The sequence below is a fragment of the Eriocheir sinensis genome, chromosome 26, assembly GCF_024679095.1.
Source record: "Eriocheir sinensis breed Jianghai 21 chromosome 26, ASM2467909v1, whole genome shotgun sequence".
Lineage (NCBI taxonomy): Eukaryota > Metazoa > Arthropoda > Malacostraca > Decapoda > Varunidae > Eriocheir > Eriocheir sinensis.
Window position 1 is genome coordinate 2110273 of NC_066534.1, and position 17724 is coordinate 2127996.

The 17724-nt window shown below is 46.7% G+C and overlaps 1 pseudogene; it reads left to right on the forward strand.

The window, feature by feature from the left end:
* Positions 1 to 1396: 1396 nt before the first annotated feature.
* Positions 1397 to 17724, forward strand: LOC127003887 (anaphase-promoting complex subunit 1-like; annotated as a pseudogene).

Genomic DNA, 17724 nt, shown 5'->3' on the forward strand with positions numbered 1-17724 from the left:
CAACCATAACATGAAGTACTTAGAAGTAAGGAAAGAGGCCCAGTCCCCTTCCCCTAGTAACCGTCTTGAGGGACCCGTCAGTGTTTTTTTGTGGGGGAGCAGATTTAAGCTCCTCCAACCGAACTTTACATAACCTAACCTCTAACCTCCTAACCAGGGGGGTCGCAACACCCCCCGGACCCCCCCCCACATGTATGATGTGCCGGTAAAACTCGAGAAGTACAACAGTACCTTGGAAAGGTTATTATTCTCGGGGGGGGGGGGAGGCGCGTAGTGAATCTCCATATTTACCAAACTAACATGCAAACGCAAGAATGAGTAGCACCAACACACCAAGAAAAACTGTCCAGTATTTCCACTAACACGGGGTAACACGTAACCTGCTCACTCGGTCTTAATTAACACCACTCATCAACTTAATTAAGCCTTGACCACAACTAGTGAGTGTCTGCGCTCCACCGTGGTCACCCCTGAGAATGACACACACACACACACACACACCACTCTTTTCTCCTCCTGCACACTGCTGCTGCACACAACGTGCTGGCTTTTTTTATTTTCATTTTTTTTACATTGCGGCCTATTGCGCCGGTAGGCTTCTTTTCCGGTGGATCCTGATGGTCGGTCCAAGGCTTCTTTCCAGTGGGTCCTGATGGTCGGCCCAGCCCGTTCTGGCGCAGGCGAGTGTTTATAGTGGCGCCATCCCGGAGCTCATCTTTGATCCTAGAATCTAGAGTCCGGGTTGATAGGTGGTCTTCTGGACAGCATGTGGGTAGTTTTAAGCCACTCGGCAGCGGCTGAAAAATCCCAGCTTGGTGGCACCGGGCGGGGATTGAACTCGCGTCCTCCTGAACACGGGGCCGTCTTGCTATCCGTTCAGCCACCGCCTCCCCTTGGGGAGCTTGGGACCTGCCACCACTCAGACTTGCTTCAACACCACAGTATGGGGCGATACCTCATATAATAATAATATGATACATTGTGTAATATATAGTAATAATAATATATATACCTCCCAGGCATTGAATGGCATTCAAATAACTGATTCAAGATTCACTAAAGGAGGCAATATTGTCATGAACTTTGATGATGAGAACACAAGGGCTGAGGCTGCTAAAAACTGCTGGAGTCTGTTGAGCAAATTAATACCAAGAGTGTTGGAAAGATGAAACCACAGATGCAATGTGCATAAAGAGGAGACGAAGGAATAGATAAAGGAGACCATCTTGGACCACAATGAGTTCTTACACACAAGTGAGGGTGTTGAGGACAAGATTGAGCTGATCTTTAGTAAGTCTGCGGCGGGCGGCACGATGCACTACATACTGAGGTGCGACCCAACCGTGAGAGAGCTGAGTCACAAGAATCACGACAAGATGAAATTACAATGGGGAATATGCACGGTGAGAGACAGATACCATGCAATTATATGCCATCACTGTCAGAGATACGGCCATCTTGAGGCCAACAGTACTGCCAAGACCAATGGAGACGCCCCAAAATGTTTCAAATGCGCTGGCAATCATAAATCGCAGGATTGCACCGTGGCTGAGAAGAAATGCATAAGCTGTGTGAGGGACAAGAAGCCAACCACTCAGCCAATGACCAGTGTTGTGTTGTTCTCCAGGCTGAAACAGAGAATTCCTAACATGACCGATCCTGGCTATTAATTACTAGTGTTTGTACTCAAAGATAAATTGTGTGTGATGGATGTTCAGTGTGTGGGAAATAATCATTGGATATTTAATTGTGATACTATTTGAAAATATTAGACATGAACACTGAACTAATGGTTATATGTGATATTATTTGTGAAAGCAATTAAGACACTCACTCACTCACTACGATGTTTGAGAATAAGTGCATCGAAGACTGTTATTGAGGCTGACGTTGAAACTGTTGACGGCCCTCGTGGAGCAGCAGGGCCTCAAACCTCATCAACGGCAAATTGTAAATGATGTAAGAGTGCGTTGGCTCCCTCGGTCTAGGGCAAGGGAGGACAGGCTATTTCGGCCCCAAAAGTACTCACAGGTTAGGCCTGCTTGAGATTTTCTTGGTAGGCCTCTAAGATCAAAATAAAGTTACAGGTATTTTGATTCCATTGTAAACATTTGCCGTTCTCCCGCAATAATTAAAAGGAAGCAGATTAACAACTTTCGGCAACGCTACACTGTTTTGACCCTGACACCTGAAATTTTGTTGACGCTGCAAGATTGTTGGGTAGACAGGGGAGCACAACGGCCCTCTTTGTTTCAACACCCATTTCCTCCCCCACTCTCTCTCTCTCTCTCTCTCTCTCTCTCTCTCTCTCTCTCTCTCTCTCTCTCTCTCTCTCTCTCTCTCTCTCTCTCTCTCTCTCTCTCTCTCTCTCTCTCTCTCTCTCTCCTTTCCTTCCTTCCCCTTTCATACTAAACCTCATTCTTATTATTATTATTATTATTATTATTATTATTATTATTATTATTATTATTATTGTTATTATTTTTATTAATTACTATTCTTATTATTACCATTATTATTATTTCAGGGGAGAAGACAGGAGGATGAGGAGGAGAGAAGGAGGAGGAGGAGGAGGAGGAGGGTTAGTGCCTGATCCAGCAAGGTGATTCACTGTCACCTGTCACTGTCCGTCCACCCTCAGGAAAGACCTTTGAGATCCAGGTAGGCCTGTGTGTGTGTGTGTGTGTCTGTCTGTGTGTGTGTGTGTGTCTATGCCTGTGTGTGTGTGTGTGTGTGTCTATGCCTGTGTGTGTGTGTGTGTGTGTGTGTCTATGCCTGTGTGTGTGTGTGTCTATGTCTGTGTGTGTGTGTTTATATGTGGAAAAAGTGTGTGTGTGTGTGTGTGTTTATATGTGGAAAAAGTGTGTGTGTGTGTGTGTGTCTATGCCTGTGTGTGTGTGTGTTTATATGTGGAAAAAGTGTGTGTGTGTGTGTGTCTATGCCTGTGTGTGTGTGTGTGTGTGTTTATATGTGGAAAAAGTGTGTGTGTGTGTTCGTGCAATCAGCCTGAGCAACGCCAGGACTGTTTTTGCGTTTCTGGACACAAGTCGGGCTGGGTCACCTACTTCACTGTTCACTGGGTGTTTGGATGCTGCTGACCAGGCAGCTGTTAGGGTCCTCCTCCTCCTCCTCCCTACCTGCTCTGGGTCTCATAATAATGATAATAATTTAAGTTGTGTTCTCTGCCAGGTGAGGAAGGTGTGGCCAATCAGGTACGGGATCCTGCTGGAGCAGCGAGTGACGGCCTCAGAGATTGACGCCCAGAAGAATGAACCGGAAAGCCTCCCGACCTTTTACAGTTTGCTGAACCCGCTGGACGAAACCAATCCGCTGCTCTATTGAACAGGTAAGACTTGAGTGAGTGATATAAGTAGTGTAAGTGAGCAGGCACAGACCACACAGACTTATATGGGTAGTGTTACATGCATCAGGACCCCTTGCTATCCAAAACTGACCCCTCCTCTGGCCACTCCCTCTGCCTGCTTCTCTGTGAGCAGCGACTACCAGGCCTCTTTTTGTTTTATCTTCCTTTGTTGCCCTTGAGCTGTTGCCTTTATTTTTGGTCTCATTTCCCACGTCTTCCCTTCTCTTCCTTTTCAGTCTGTTCTGCCACGATTTTCCTTATTTTTCTTTTTACTCATTTTTGTAGAGCACGTTTTCCCTTCTGTACGTGGACACCGGGCACACTGGCAGCCGTGGGTTAGGTGGAGGGTTTTGTTATGAGGGAAGGGAAGGGTTGAGGCAGCCACTTCAGGCTTTCTTGATTCACTTCATCTTTAGGCTTGTGTGGCTTTCATGTGCAACACTATACATTTTTGTGCCAGTCAGCTGAAGGTGTGGGATTTCTCTGTTATATAAGCTTGGGTTGATATCAGCTCCTGTACTGTGGATGTGTTTCCCATAGCTTTAGTATTTTAGTTCTTACAACCACTGCTAGTTAGGTCAGTGGTCGGCATGCTTAGACACTGCCGACTCTCACATCACTTATTTCTAAAGGCCAAAAAAGAGGTAAAATGCATCCTCATGAGTGCCTTTTAGAGTTCATGTTACAGAAGGCTTATCAAACTACCAAAAGGGTCATAAGACTACCCCTGGAAAGGCCCACAACTTTCCCAAAAGCCCTGTCAACTGTGTGTGCTAGGGTGACGATGTGTTTGATAACATGACCTGTTGTTTTATGCGGGGTTGGTCACTTCACTGTTTCCTGCTACAGGCTACAGCGGGTCAGACCGTCCCGCCTACATGAGTGATTTAGCGCAGCGGGCCGTCTTCATGTCCCCAGACCCCTCCTCCTGCATCCTCTTCAGCTCGGGCAACAACAGCCACACCACATGGAAGACACGCCGGGCCAGGACAGAGGTGATTGTACGGCCACCCTTGTGTGTGTGTGTCGGGAGTTTTACAATTATTAATCTAATATATAATATTATTATGTCAGTTCCCAACTCCATTTTCTGGCTTGAGTCAATTCTTCATTTTCTTCTTCCTCTTCTGACAAAATTTGGCTTTTGATGAATCTTGGAAACTAGAAAATATGGAGTTTACTTCTTTGCAAATAGTCGTCCCTCAAATAGTACGGGTGTTAGGGACTCAGGACCCCCTAGCTATTCAAAAATCCGGATAAAATTAGTGTCCCCCCAAGAAACACTCCTGGGCTGCGTTTGAGAGAATGAATTGGGACTCTCAGTACGTCCCAAGTGCTCTCAAACACGTCGAGCAGCAGCACGAGTTGCCAACGCGGCACCTCCGCTCCGCTCCCGGCCTTGAGAGGTGGAACGCCTCTGTGCTGTGATGACGTCATCAGCAAATATGGCGGCCAAAAGAAACACATAAGTGCTTCCATTGCATCAGGAAGATCAGCGTACCCCATTTTGCTGCGAGCGATACGCCATTACCATAGTAACGACGATTCTTACTAAAAGGACGTCCTTTATCTTTACTCTTGCAGCACTCCTGGAGCTCTGGCAGCTACTGCGGCAAGAATTTCTTTTACACTAAGATAGATACAGCGATGAACACTGCTCTCATTCACATGGTATGCTCTCCCTACTGCAAAGTAACTCATCCCAAAACGTAACTTCTCCTAAATATAAATTCTTCTGCAGGGTGAACACTTTCTCAGACGCTTTGGGTGCTTTCAGCAGGTGTTTGGTAGAACAGTGTTGCCACTCACGCCATGGCTACTTGCTGCCACCAGCGGGAAATTTTAAAATCCTAAAAAAATTCTTACATGACAATCTGCATAAAACCAAAACCGTACTATTGGAAACCGTACTATTTGAGGGACGACTGTATTTGTACGATTAAGTTTATTGCCCCGAAAGCCAACTGTTTAATCACTCAGATCATGAAAGGCTGTGTGAGATGGTGAGGAGTAACCAGTGATATTATTTTCATCAACGTCAGGGTTTGGACAGCAGTGTACGTAGTTATTATTATTTTTATTATTTGTAGTAGTAGTAATAGTGGTGGTAGTAATCATAGCTGGGCGTTATCGCGATACTTTATCGCTGATAACAAAATCGGATTATCGACCATCCGCTACTTATTTAAATATATATCGGTATCTTCGTAACTTTTGTAACCAAACTAGCGATAATCGCTACTTTTTTTCCGCCTCTCAGGAAATTTTTTTTGTCTCCTTACTGCGCATGCGTGTGGTGGGTGTTGTAAAAAAAAAAAAGGTATGAATATCTAATTCGGTGATGAGATTTCATACTTAGGTCATGAAAATAAAAACACTAGGTTATTTTTTTTGTGCTACTCAAAAATCAATATATCAAAGAGAAAAATCATTTAACTTTTCCCCCAAAATGATTATTCACTGCCTCAAATTTGATATTCCATATTCGTTTGTGAGCATGCCATGGTATTGAAGGCACCCGGTGTTGTGTTATTTGGTGTCCCATCGTCAAAAGCTGGCACTTTTGTGTACAAACACTGGTCTCTCGTGAACTGTGCATGTTCAGACCATTAAGTGTAGACCTGTACAGTCTCACAATGCTTTTTTAACACATTAAGAGTTGCTGGAAAGCTGAATCAAACATACAGTACCACCATCCTCGCTGTTTCTAGAGCGACGTACACTCTGTACATATAAATACAACTCGTACAGAGTGTCGTCCTAGAAACAGCGAGGATGGTGGTACTGTATGTCTGATTCAGCCTTCCAGCAACACTTAATTACGGTTTAAAAGCTTTGTGAGACTGTACAGGTCTACGCTTGCTGGTCTGAGCATGCACCGTTCACAAGAGACCAGTGTTTGTAAACAATTTTTGACGGTGGGGACGCCAAATAACACAACACCGGTTCAGGCATTTCTAGTATTACCGTCCATATGTACGTGTCAACGTGTGGTTTTAAGGTTTTGTAAGTTTCCTAAAATACAGATAATGAAAATTTGAATTCATCAATGTTGTTCTATCTGAAATATCAATATAGTATCGTTTTCGCCTATCGGACTTATCGCTAGCTAGTATCGGAATTGTGGATTTATATCGGGTATCGGTTATCGCCTATATTTGTGTCTCTAGTTAACGAATATCGGTTATCACCGATAAGGTTTTTCATTATCAGTTATCGGTTATCGGGAATAAGGTTTTCTGTTATCGTGCCCAGCTATGAGTAGTAGTAGTAGTAGTAGTAGTAGTAGTAGTTGTAGTAGTAGTATTGTAACCCATGAAAAGGCATGAAGGGAAACTAAAAAATCACACTACATAGACTCAAACAGAGTCCCCTCAATTATCAGACATGGATATAATAAGTACTAAAAGAGACAGTCACAGTGAGCAGAGGAGAAGAATACAAAAAGAACATGCAGTGTGGTGCCATCTTACAGCTGTTAACCTCTGCTCATGACTGTTTCTTCCCTCGTCGCAGGAAAACAACCTCGTCTTCTAGAGCGGAGTCCAGCCCAGCCTAAACAACACCCCATCACATCCCTGCTCACCAGTGCTGGCTCCTACACACAGCTGCACTCCTGCTCTCATACTCACTCCCTGTCCTGGAGCCACAGCACTTTACCTTTGTTCTCTTGAACCATGGCCATCAGCGGTATTGTCCTCTTCACCGCTCCGTGACACTTCTCGTCGTATGGAACTAGCCATTCGTCCGCAACCCATTGCGTCAGCTCGCGTTCGAACTCTCGGCGAACCTCTGGTCGCATGCGGTATTCCGGGATAGTGTTACGTAGATGTGGGTGTTCCTTACCGCCACACCATTTCCACAAAACAGTCCACTTTCTTCCCGCCGCATCGTAGGTCACTGCAAAATCCTGCTCATCGATAACACTCTCTGGAACTACGGAAGCACCTGCTGATGACACAGGTTCGTTGCCAAACCTCACGTCTCTTGGACCACGCACCGTCACACCACCGAAGACGCTTACGCCATTCATGCCAAGGATGAAGTTGAGGTTAAGTGGCCTAGTGGACACCACTAACACCTCCACGGGCACCTCCCGACGGCAGCCGGACATGCACGACACCTGTTCCTTCGCACTTATACCGTTCACCGCCCACAGTCACTACTTGGACTTCTTGCTTTGTCCAGTGGGAGCACGTAGAGACGTGTGCAATGCTCTTCGTACAGCCGGTGTCCACCAGGGTGTCGCATCTCACCCCGTCCACTAACAACCAAACAATCGGAAGGGCGCCTATTACTGAGGAGCCAGAGAGGAGGTTGGCGCTGAAACCGCCTCTCCTGCGTAGTTTTCTGAGCACGACGAGGCGATGTGACCTTGGTGTCCACATTGAAAGCAGCGGAGGCTGCCGCGTCCTCTTCGCCGCACATGACGCCCAGTCAAACAGTCACGAGCGTAGTGATTGGGCTGGCCACAAGAGCGGCACGTTACAACAGTCGCCTCGGCGACCAGTTGATCACGATGCTCGGGGGGCAACGGTAAGCCTACCGCAGCCGCGTCCCCACTCTCCTCTACCAGTACAGCACGAGCGCGGCTCAGGATCTCGCAGAGACCCATGGATTCCATCCGAGAACCAGCCCGCAGGGTGCGGCGGGCAGTCAGGTAGGCCGGCCATAAAAGCGCAGGCCAATCCAGTGTCTGGCATGCTTCCGAACAGCGTAGCCAGACGCCGCAGGTCAGCTAGGTACACATCCACGGGTTCACCATCTCGCAGCTTTCGACCAACGAACTGCTCGTATGCACAGAAACGATCTGACGCGAAAGCAGAGATGAGAGCTTCTTTGATCTTCTCGTATACCAGCTTGTCGTCCCCACTCAGCTGCTGGTAGACTGCGAACGTTCCTCCGGTGAGGCGATATTCTGCCACTCCGAGAACCCTCTCAGCTGACACACCAACTCAAACTTGTCCAGTCACTCGCTCACGCCGAGTGACGATCCATCAAATTCTGGAATCAGTCGTACAGCCATCATCGGGTCGTTCACGCTGGCCGCCAGGGCACCAGTCTTCTCATCGGCAGGCAGGCCTAGATAGCTTGTGTCGTGAACGATGGCAAAGTCAGGTACGGGGTGGAGCAAAATCAAAACATCCGCCACACAGCTCAGGACTACTTGACGTCGATGGTACAATCGGCTGGAGGCAATTAACTGCCAGCCAGCGCTGAGCTCACTACCAACACACCTACGAGCTCAGTATTTCGAGGCTTCAGGAATCGGTGAACAATTCAATCTTTCATCGAGCAAACGATGCATGTTACAAGTTAATAATTACATTTCTCAACCTACATCCATATCACACCAACCTGATGTTTTTTTTTTTTTGTGTGTGTGTGTGTGTGTGTGTGTGTGTGTGTGAAATATAATGTCGTAGATGATTAATAAGTCTCCCAATCTTGCAGTCGAACCCAGTCCCCATCAGTGTTTGGCGGACAGCATCTTCCTCTGGCCCTTCCCTGGACACCGCACCCCACGCACCTCACAGCTGACGTCCCTCAAGGAAACACTCTCCGAACCAGAGCCTCTCGTGCCGGACATCTGCCTGGACTACCTCTGGACCGACCACTCCCTTCCCCGAGCCTTCCTGACGGAGGGCCACGTGGAGTAGCAGTACCTCTACCTCGTGTTGTCACTGGCGGGAACTTTGCGCCGCATCAAGTACGACTTTTCAAATGATCAATCTTTTTTTTTTTTTTTTTCCATACTCGCCAAAGAGGCTCACCCACTGAAAGCCCTCAAGATGGTGATAGTCGTGGACAGCAGCAACACTGCTGTTCTACACGGGAACTGTCCAGGTCAGTCCCGTCAACATCAGTGGGCTGCCCGCGTTCCGTTCTTCCTTGTTCAGGGGCTTCTCTGCCCTCACTATATCGCCGCACCTTCAGATTCCTATCGCCACACCTCTCCGAAGGTCTAGTCTGCTCCCGTTCAGCCGCCCGCCATTCTCTGCTAATGCCAAGTTTGACGCTGGGCTGTCGCCGGTGGTGTCGGAGAAGATGCACGCAGAGTCCTTCAGTGAGGATCCCGGTCTGCCGCTCTCCTGTGCCATTGTTGCTCTTAGAGACTCAACTGGCAGTGACATAACTCTTGAACATGCCAATGGAAACCTCTACAGAATAACCCTCCCAGAATTGACGTCATCACCACTTGTGAAGTGTTCCCTCGCTGCCCTCAAGTTTGGCTAACCGGATGCAGCACTCCAGTTGATCAACAAGTGGTATGCAACAAGGAACGCTCCGGTGTCAGGTGACTTTTCCCCACAGGGTGAATGCACGCTGTGTTCCAAGGTGGTGCTGTCCATGATCGGCTACGACATGGACAAGCTTGCCCTGACCTGCCCCGTGGATATTGCAGATTCTTGCAGTCCTTCACTGGCATCAAAGAAATTTTGAGCCCAGAAAGTGGTTCTGACAACGGCTGTGAGTACATCCTGTCCTCCCCTCCACACGGGGGACAGCCTCAGTGAGGTGCTGGGCTGCAGAAGGTGGGTGTGGTGCAGAAGCAGCAGGAAGGGAACACAGGGTTAATGCTCCTCTCTTTGTGTACCTGCCACCAATACATGTTGCCCTCCACCTTGTCTATGAAGATTTCAACCTCCTTGTTCCCTGCCTGAACCAGCTGACTGCAGACCTGAGAGCCTCACAGCACCTCCACCATTATGGAGAGACTTCCCAATGCTGTGCCCTCTGCAGGGACCTCCTCCCTAAGTTCCATTAGCACAGAAGCCTGTCATCCCAGGCTATGTCAGCAGACAGCCTCCTCTATAACATCATGGAGGGTGCAGAGCCCAACCCTTTCCCCTGCATTCCACATGTCTGCACAACCGCCAAGAGTCTGGTGTTGTTATATTCAGTTGCAGCTGCAGATTGTCATTTGCAAGACAGTGCAATGGAGCCATTTTTTAACTGTATCAATCCAAACACTCAGAAGTCATTTGCTCTGACCCATCTCCCAGTCAGCAGTCTCCAAAATTGTGACGTCAGACCCAACATTCACCAATAAATTGTACTCGTAACAAATAAACTGTCTTACTGTGAGGGACATTCAGCTGTTGTGGCCAGGAGTGTTGCTGGTGCTGATGAACGGCCAGCACACGTGTCGCCTGTGGCCCCGGAACACTGGCCGGCCTCAGCCTGCCACCTCAAACACAGACCCAACCTTGTGACTCGGAGAGAATCCGCCGAGAAAAATGACTGTGGGAACAGCAAGAGGCTGAAGGATCCCTTCAACATGAAGGTGAGGTGTCACCCAGACCAGGACCTGGTACAGGAGGCCAAGAAGGCGCCACAGCTGTCCAAGGAGGACGAGGACGGCGCAGACCCTGGACACAGACATGCTGGCCCTCCTCTGGGTGGAAGACCAGTGAGTGTCAGAGGTTCCCCGTATGTTTTGTTCCTCAAAAGCCGTGACTGTCAACATTGTGCAGCGGCCAGAAGTGTCCGATCATGACTTTCTGGAGCAGCAGGAGCGACACCTCTATGCTCTCTGCACTAGGACTGTGGCGCTGCCTATTGGAAGGGGAATGTTTACACTGTGCACCTCTGCCCCAGTGATCACAGAAACCCTTCCAACACCCAAGCTCAACCTCTCAGGCAAGGCTCCCTAAGAGGCACAACCATTGACCTTTTCAACATTGAGGTGCCCCCAACATACTGGATTATCAAGTGCGGGGCCAAGAAGTGATGTGTGTGGGGCTCCTGCTGGGCTTGTCCGTGACCAGGAGAGGAACAATGGACATCCAGACCACCAAGCTCCTCAGCGTGCCTCAGGAGTGCCTCCTGCCACCCACCTCAACAAAATTAGACGTTCCTCATACGGTTCAGGTTCGTTGGCATCCTTTTGCAAGTCCATGGCTGGTGTACTGAACCCCATGCATGTGTATCTGCTTGGGAAGGTAAACTGATGTATTCTTAACACTTCTCTTTGCTTCCTCAGGTTGCTGCCACCCCAGGCGCCCCTCTGGTTTGCCAAGACACGGCACATAGTCACAAGGCAAAGGTCTTGATGCAGGAGATCGGTCTCCCTCCTGGCCCAGAAATGGAAAACTCCAATGATCGGGAGTCTTACTCGTTGGCGGCCGGACTCGCCCTCGGCCTTGTGATGCTGAGAAGGGGTGGAGAGGCGGCAGGATTCTCTGGCCCAAACATTGCCAGAGAGCTTTGCCATCACACTGAAGGGGGACACAAAAAGCCCCTGTCTGGCCCACACAGGGACTTTACAAGTGTCCCGCTGCCAGATAAAGGTTAGCTGTGTGTGTCGTGACTGGAAATCCTCACCACACCAATACTGGCCTGTATTTGTAAGTTATGTCAGTTTAAGAGTAATGATTTAGACTTAAGTTTGCTCTTACACTTATAAGCTACATTTGTAAACTAACATGAATCAGTAGTTTTGTAAATGTGGAGTGTAGTGATCCTGGTGCTGGGTGACATGAGTGGTGTGTGCAGTGTTGTGTTGGCCGCCTCCCCTCGTCTGTGTTTCCCTGCCTGTGACTTGAACGCCTTCAGGAGGAATCAGGACACCTCTCTTCTGGCCTCTCCTTCCATTTTCTTTTGCTGGAGCAGCGTCTGGCAGGCCTTTTTGTTCCTTGCCTTGAGCTGCCTCACTTGCTATAAAACAACAAATAAGCAGATAAGGGACGCCAGGGAGCTTGGCCGGATTACTAAACATTTCGTCGCCAAGGTTCACATTGGGCAAGGCTTTCGTAGGATTTTTTAGCATTTCCAGGGGTAGTTTTATGAGCCTGGTGGTAGTTTGGCCCTTCTTCTGTACCATGAATCCAAGAAACACTCATTGGAACCAGATTGATCCCCTCTTTGACCTGTAGAAACAGTTGATGTGAGAAGCCAAAGGGTCTTCTAATAGCAAGCCTTGCATCTGGCCCACAGGAAGGGGACTGTGTCACCATGGACGTCACTGCCCCGGGAGCCACCTCGGCCCTGGGCAGGATTTATTTCCGGAGCAACAACAAGGCCACTGCCGAGGGGATGGCTGCATCCAACACTCCGTACCTGCTGGACCAGGTGAGGACTGCTTGGTTCTGGCTGACCATATTTATAGATTGGGTAGGTTTTGAGAATGGACTGATGCCTCCTATACTTAAGGTAGGGTCCCTTAATAGAGAGAGTCCCGACATAGGCGACCCTGTGTGTAAGGCTGCTGGGCGCCATTATTGGCCCTTCCAGCACCGCGCCGACTTCAAAGCACGGTGTCTCGCGGGTCATTTACCATCGGTTATGACAGCAAGACACACACACTGCCATTGTGTGTGTCTTGCTGCCATAACCGCCCTCCCTTTGTACTGTGTATGGAAACCATTGTGAGAGAGGCTCAGCTACGTACAAGGACTGAAACAACCGTTCACCTCAGGTCCAGACATGATGAGGGAAGCTGTGGCCCTTATGGCCAAAACTATTGGCTGTGATCTCCCCCACAGGGCCCTAGCTGTTATAACAGACTCACAATGGATATTTCACACTCATCAAGGCCACAGTCTAATAGACTGGACGTGTTACAAGAGTTTAATGAACAGAAGCTAGCTTTTGGTAAGCCATACGTAGCCTGTCTTGGTAAAACTCTAGAATCACACCCAGCGCACTCTAAAAGTTGACAAATTATTTGTTTATATTGTATTTGCTAATCATCACTCTGTTAACCGTTTCCATTATTATTTCTCGTTTATGAGATTTTAAAATGCGGGTAAATATTACTATTTCAGCGGTGATAGGCTAGGCTACTATTTGCTCATGTGAAGGCTCTTCAGCTAGGAACTCCTCTGGCTTGGGTTATAAGTCCATCTTTATTTAACAGCCTAATGTATAAGGCTGCATGGTCTTCATTTTCATGGGCACCAACGTCATTATAATATGTTGAAGACATTTTCCTACAGTATTCTCTAAACCTGTTTTGACCCTCAAGCAAAATGAAACACATTTACATGGCCTTAGTATTTTACTGTATTATTTTTTAATGAAAAATAAGTATTTCAATTAAATTAAATGAAATGTTATTGATCTCATTGATGACTTATCTTCACAATACCTTGGAATCACAAAGAACATGTTGCAACAACTACATCCTAGTGTGTGTGTGTGTGTGTGTGTGTGTGTGTGTGTGTGTGTGTGTGTAATTCAACACGGCCTGATCACGTGTTGGACTCGTCATCGCCAGCAGGAACCCTCCCGACGTGAGCATGTGCTCATTATCGTCAATCTCTGGGTACTGCCAGGACCTCACACACCACACACCCCATCACCCTTGCTCAAGGGGGGGACAGTAACCACTCCTATAGTCTTCCCAAAATGTCGAGTCCGTTCTGGTGGAGCACCGAAAGGGAATTTCCCTGATGCGGCGTTGCCAGATGTACTAGCAACAATTAAAGGCTCAGCAAGGAAGTGCAATTTATTTCCTCTCTCTCTCTCTCTCTCTCTCTCTCTCTCTCTCTCTCTCTCTCTCTCTCTCTCTCTCTCTCTCTCTCTCTCTCTCTCTCTCCAGAATGCACACTGGCGAGCAAAGCCAAGCAAGTATGCAGCTCATGGAATGCAGAAAATGTTATCACAGGTCGGGCACTCGTGGAAACAAGAGCATTCATAACAGATTTTTTTTAAAGAAACATAATCGTCGTGCAGTTGATGCTCTCAGTTTCGTAAGAAAAATCCTTAAATAATATCTCTCACACCCACACACACTCTTTGATCCTTGCACACACACACACACACACACACACACACACACGTCTTATATAACTCGAATGCAGCTCTGTTGAATAGTTGCCGTCTTTCACTATCGGCATCCAAAACATTTTGGAAACTGTGTCAACACTTGTGTCCCACGAGTGTACCTGTGTGTGTGTGTGTGTGTGTGTGTGTGTGTGTGTGTGTGTGTGTGTGTGTGTGTGTGTGTGTGTGTGTGTGTGTGTGTGTGTGTGTGTGTGTGTGTGTGTGTGTGTGTATGTCGGGTTATCATAAGAATGGACCTCTCGTTTACCTGCGGATTAGCGCGGTCAATGTACCCTTGACCCAGCCTCAAAAATGGCAACTTTGGAGAACAGAGCTGCCACATTTTGTGGTATTTATACAAGGTCATTGTTATCATTCCACTAGAACAATATTCAAAGCTCTCTATACATCCTCATTAGAAATTTATATAAATGCACTATTATGAAGATTCATTTAGAAGTAATCTAACAATAAGACAATAATTGTTGCTAGTACATCTGACAACGCCGCATCAGGGTAATTCCCTTTCAGCGCCCCACCAGAACGGACTCGACATTTTGGGAAGACTATAGTCAACCGAAAGAATCCGGCCTGAGCGGGGCTCAAACCACTGCCTGTTTGGCCGTGAAGCCTTGCAGCGCAGCGCTCTACCGATTGAGCTACTGGAGCAGTGTGTGTGTGTGTGTGTGTGTGTGTGTGTGTGTGTGTGTGTGTGTGTATTTACCTAGTTGTATTTACCTAGTTGTAGTTTTACAGGGCCTGGGCATTATGCTCGTGTGGTCCCGTCTCCGTGTCTGCATTTATCCAACTTATCTTTAAAGCTTTGCACACTCCTCGCTGATACTGTATCCTCGCTCAGACTGTTCCAAACCTCTACATTTCTTTGCGGGAAGCTATACTTCTTTGTGTCTCTCAAGCATCTCCCCTTTCTCAATCTTTTACTGTGTCCTCTTGTATTTCTGCTTATGTTTCCTTCTGTTCTGTTCTTCATTATCTACTTCATCTATTTTGTTTAATAATTTATAAATTTGGATTAGGTCTCCCCTTTCTCTTCTTTGTTCCAGTGTTGTTAAGTTCATTTCCTTTAATCTTTCCTCGTATATTAATCCCTCCAACTCTGGGACCATTTTTGATGCCATCCTCTGTATTCTTTCTAGTTTCTTTATATGCTTCTTCTTATGGGGGGACCACACTACCTCTGCATATTCTAATTTTGGTCTAATCATGGTAGTGACTAGCCTTCTCATCATGTCCTTGTCCATGTAGTTAAATGCTACTCCAATATTTCTCACCAAGTTATATGTGTCTCTAAAGATCCGATTTATATGACTCTCTGGTTGATTATCATCCCTCATCACTACTCCCAGATCTCTCTCTTCATGCACTTTTTTCAATGTTTCATCATTTCCCATTTTGTATATCCAGATTGGTCTTGTTTCACTTTTACCCATTTCCATAACATGACATTTTTTCACATTAAATTCCATCTCCCAATCCATACTCCATTTCCAAATTTTGCATAGGTCTTCTTGCAGTATTTCACAATCTTCTTTGTTTCTTATATGTTTTTGTAATTTAGCGTCATCAGCAAATAGGTTTATGTAGCTATTAACTCCTTCAGCCATGTCATTTACATATACCAGGAAGATTATCGGTGCTAATACTGAACCCTGTGGTACTCCGCTTTCTACATTTCTCCATTCTGATTTTATGTCCTTGACCACAGTTCTCATCTCCTTCCCATTAGGTAGCTTGCCATCCATTTTTTCATATTTCCTTTCAATCCTCCTTTATTTTCCAGTTTCCATAATAGTCTTGTATGTGGAACTTTGTCGAAGGCCTTTTTTAAATCTAGATAAATACAATCAACCCATCCATCCCTTTCCTGTGTTCTGTCTGTCACTCTTGAGTAAAAACTGAGTAAGTTTGTAACACATGATCGGCCCTTTTGAAATCCATATTGTTTGCTGGTAATTAACTTATGCTCTTCTAGAAATTTAGTCCACTGCTTCTTTATTATTTTCTCACATATTTTGCACAAAACACTTGTCAGGGATATGGGTCTGTAGTTTGAAGGTTCATCTTTCCTTCCACTTTTATATATGGGGACCACTTCAGCCCTTCTCCACTCATTGGGCACCGTGCCTGTTGCTACTGAGCATCTTATGACGTCGTATATTGGAACAATTAATTCATCTCTACATTTTTTTTAAATATACCCAGAAACTCCATCCGGTCCTACTGCTTTTCCCTCTTCTAGTTCTCCCAGCAATTTATGGATCTCTTCTTTGTTTACCATAATCTCTTCCATATGAACTTCTATTTTATTCTCTTGTGGCTCAATAAAGATTGTTTCTTTGGTAAAGACTTGCTGGAATTTTCTATTTAATAACTCTGCCATACCTTTAGGGTCATTGACTTCCACATTCCCGTCTCTCAGTCTTTCTATTGTTTCTTTCGGTTTAGTCTTCCCATTTATAAATCTGTAAAACAGCTTGGGCTGTTCTTTGCATTTTTCCACAATATCCTTCTCATATCCCTTTTCTTCTTCTTTCCTTATTTTCACATATTCATTTCTCGCCGTTCTGAAGTCTTCTTTGTTTCTTCCTTCTTTTTAGTCTTTTCCATGCTTTGTCCCTTTTTTCTTTAGCGTTTGCACATTTGGCATTAAACCAGTCCTTCCTACCCTTAACTTTGGGTCTGTATACGGGTATATATTTTTCGACACCAGTGTTATAGGCTTCCATAAAGATATCATACTTTTCTTGTACTTTATTTTTTCTCAGTAACTCATCCCATTCCTCCCCACCCCCACAATCTACCTCAAACTAAGAGAGGTGGAGGACGTTGGGAAAGGGCTATCCTGCTCACCCCCAACCCCCTCCCCATCCCGCCACTCCCCTCACCCCAGCACCTTACTTACCCCCACAGTAACGTGGCCGCTAAACCAGACTCAGCGGCGTCACTTCAGTGTCTTGCCGTGCACTCTAGTCAATGAAGTCTCTGTGTGGTGGCATAAACAAACCCTCGCTTGCTGTGTGTGTGTGTGTGGGCGTGGAAGTCGTGTGCAGTGGGCCTGTCTTGAGGCGGAGGAAAGTGTTGCCTACGGTCTTGAGGTGAATGTGTCAGGGTGAAGGAGGGAGTACTGGGCGGTGTGTTGGCGCGGCGTGGACCAGCTGACACGCTCACTGAATACAAAAGTGCTGAAGGGCAAAAGCAAAGGTGTTGGCTTGTTGTTGGTACAGGTTGTTGACTTGTACTGTACAGGAAAGGAACGGCTGACTGCCTCGCACTGCTCACTTCTCAGCCCCAATAGAGGGATCATTGGCAACTACAATTTTTTTACCCATTTATCCAAAAAACAAAATCTTGTGCTTCCATGTGGTGACTTGCCTGGCTCCAAGGCGTTATTCTGCACAGTAATATTTTCCAGACATGGCGAGGAAATACCTCCAGACAGGAAGCGTGCTGGCTGGCCTGTGCTGCCGAGGACTCTTTGGATGACAGTGACCAGCCAGCGTGTTGGTGAAGACTCTCAGGCTGTTGGTCTTCAAGCAGAGCCTCAACATGCCTCGGCTCAACCTGAAAAT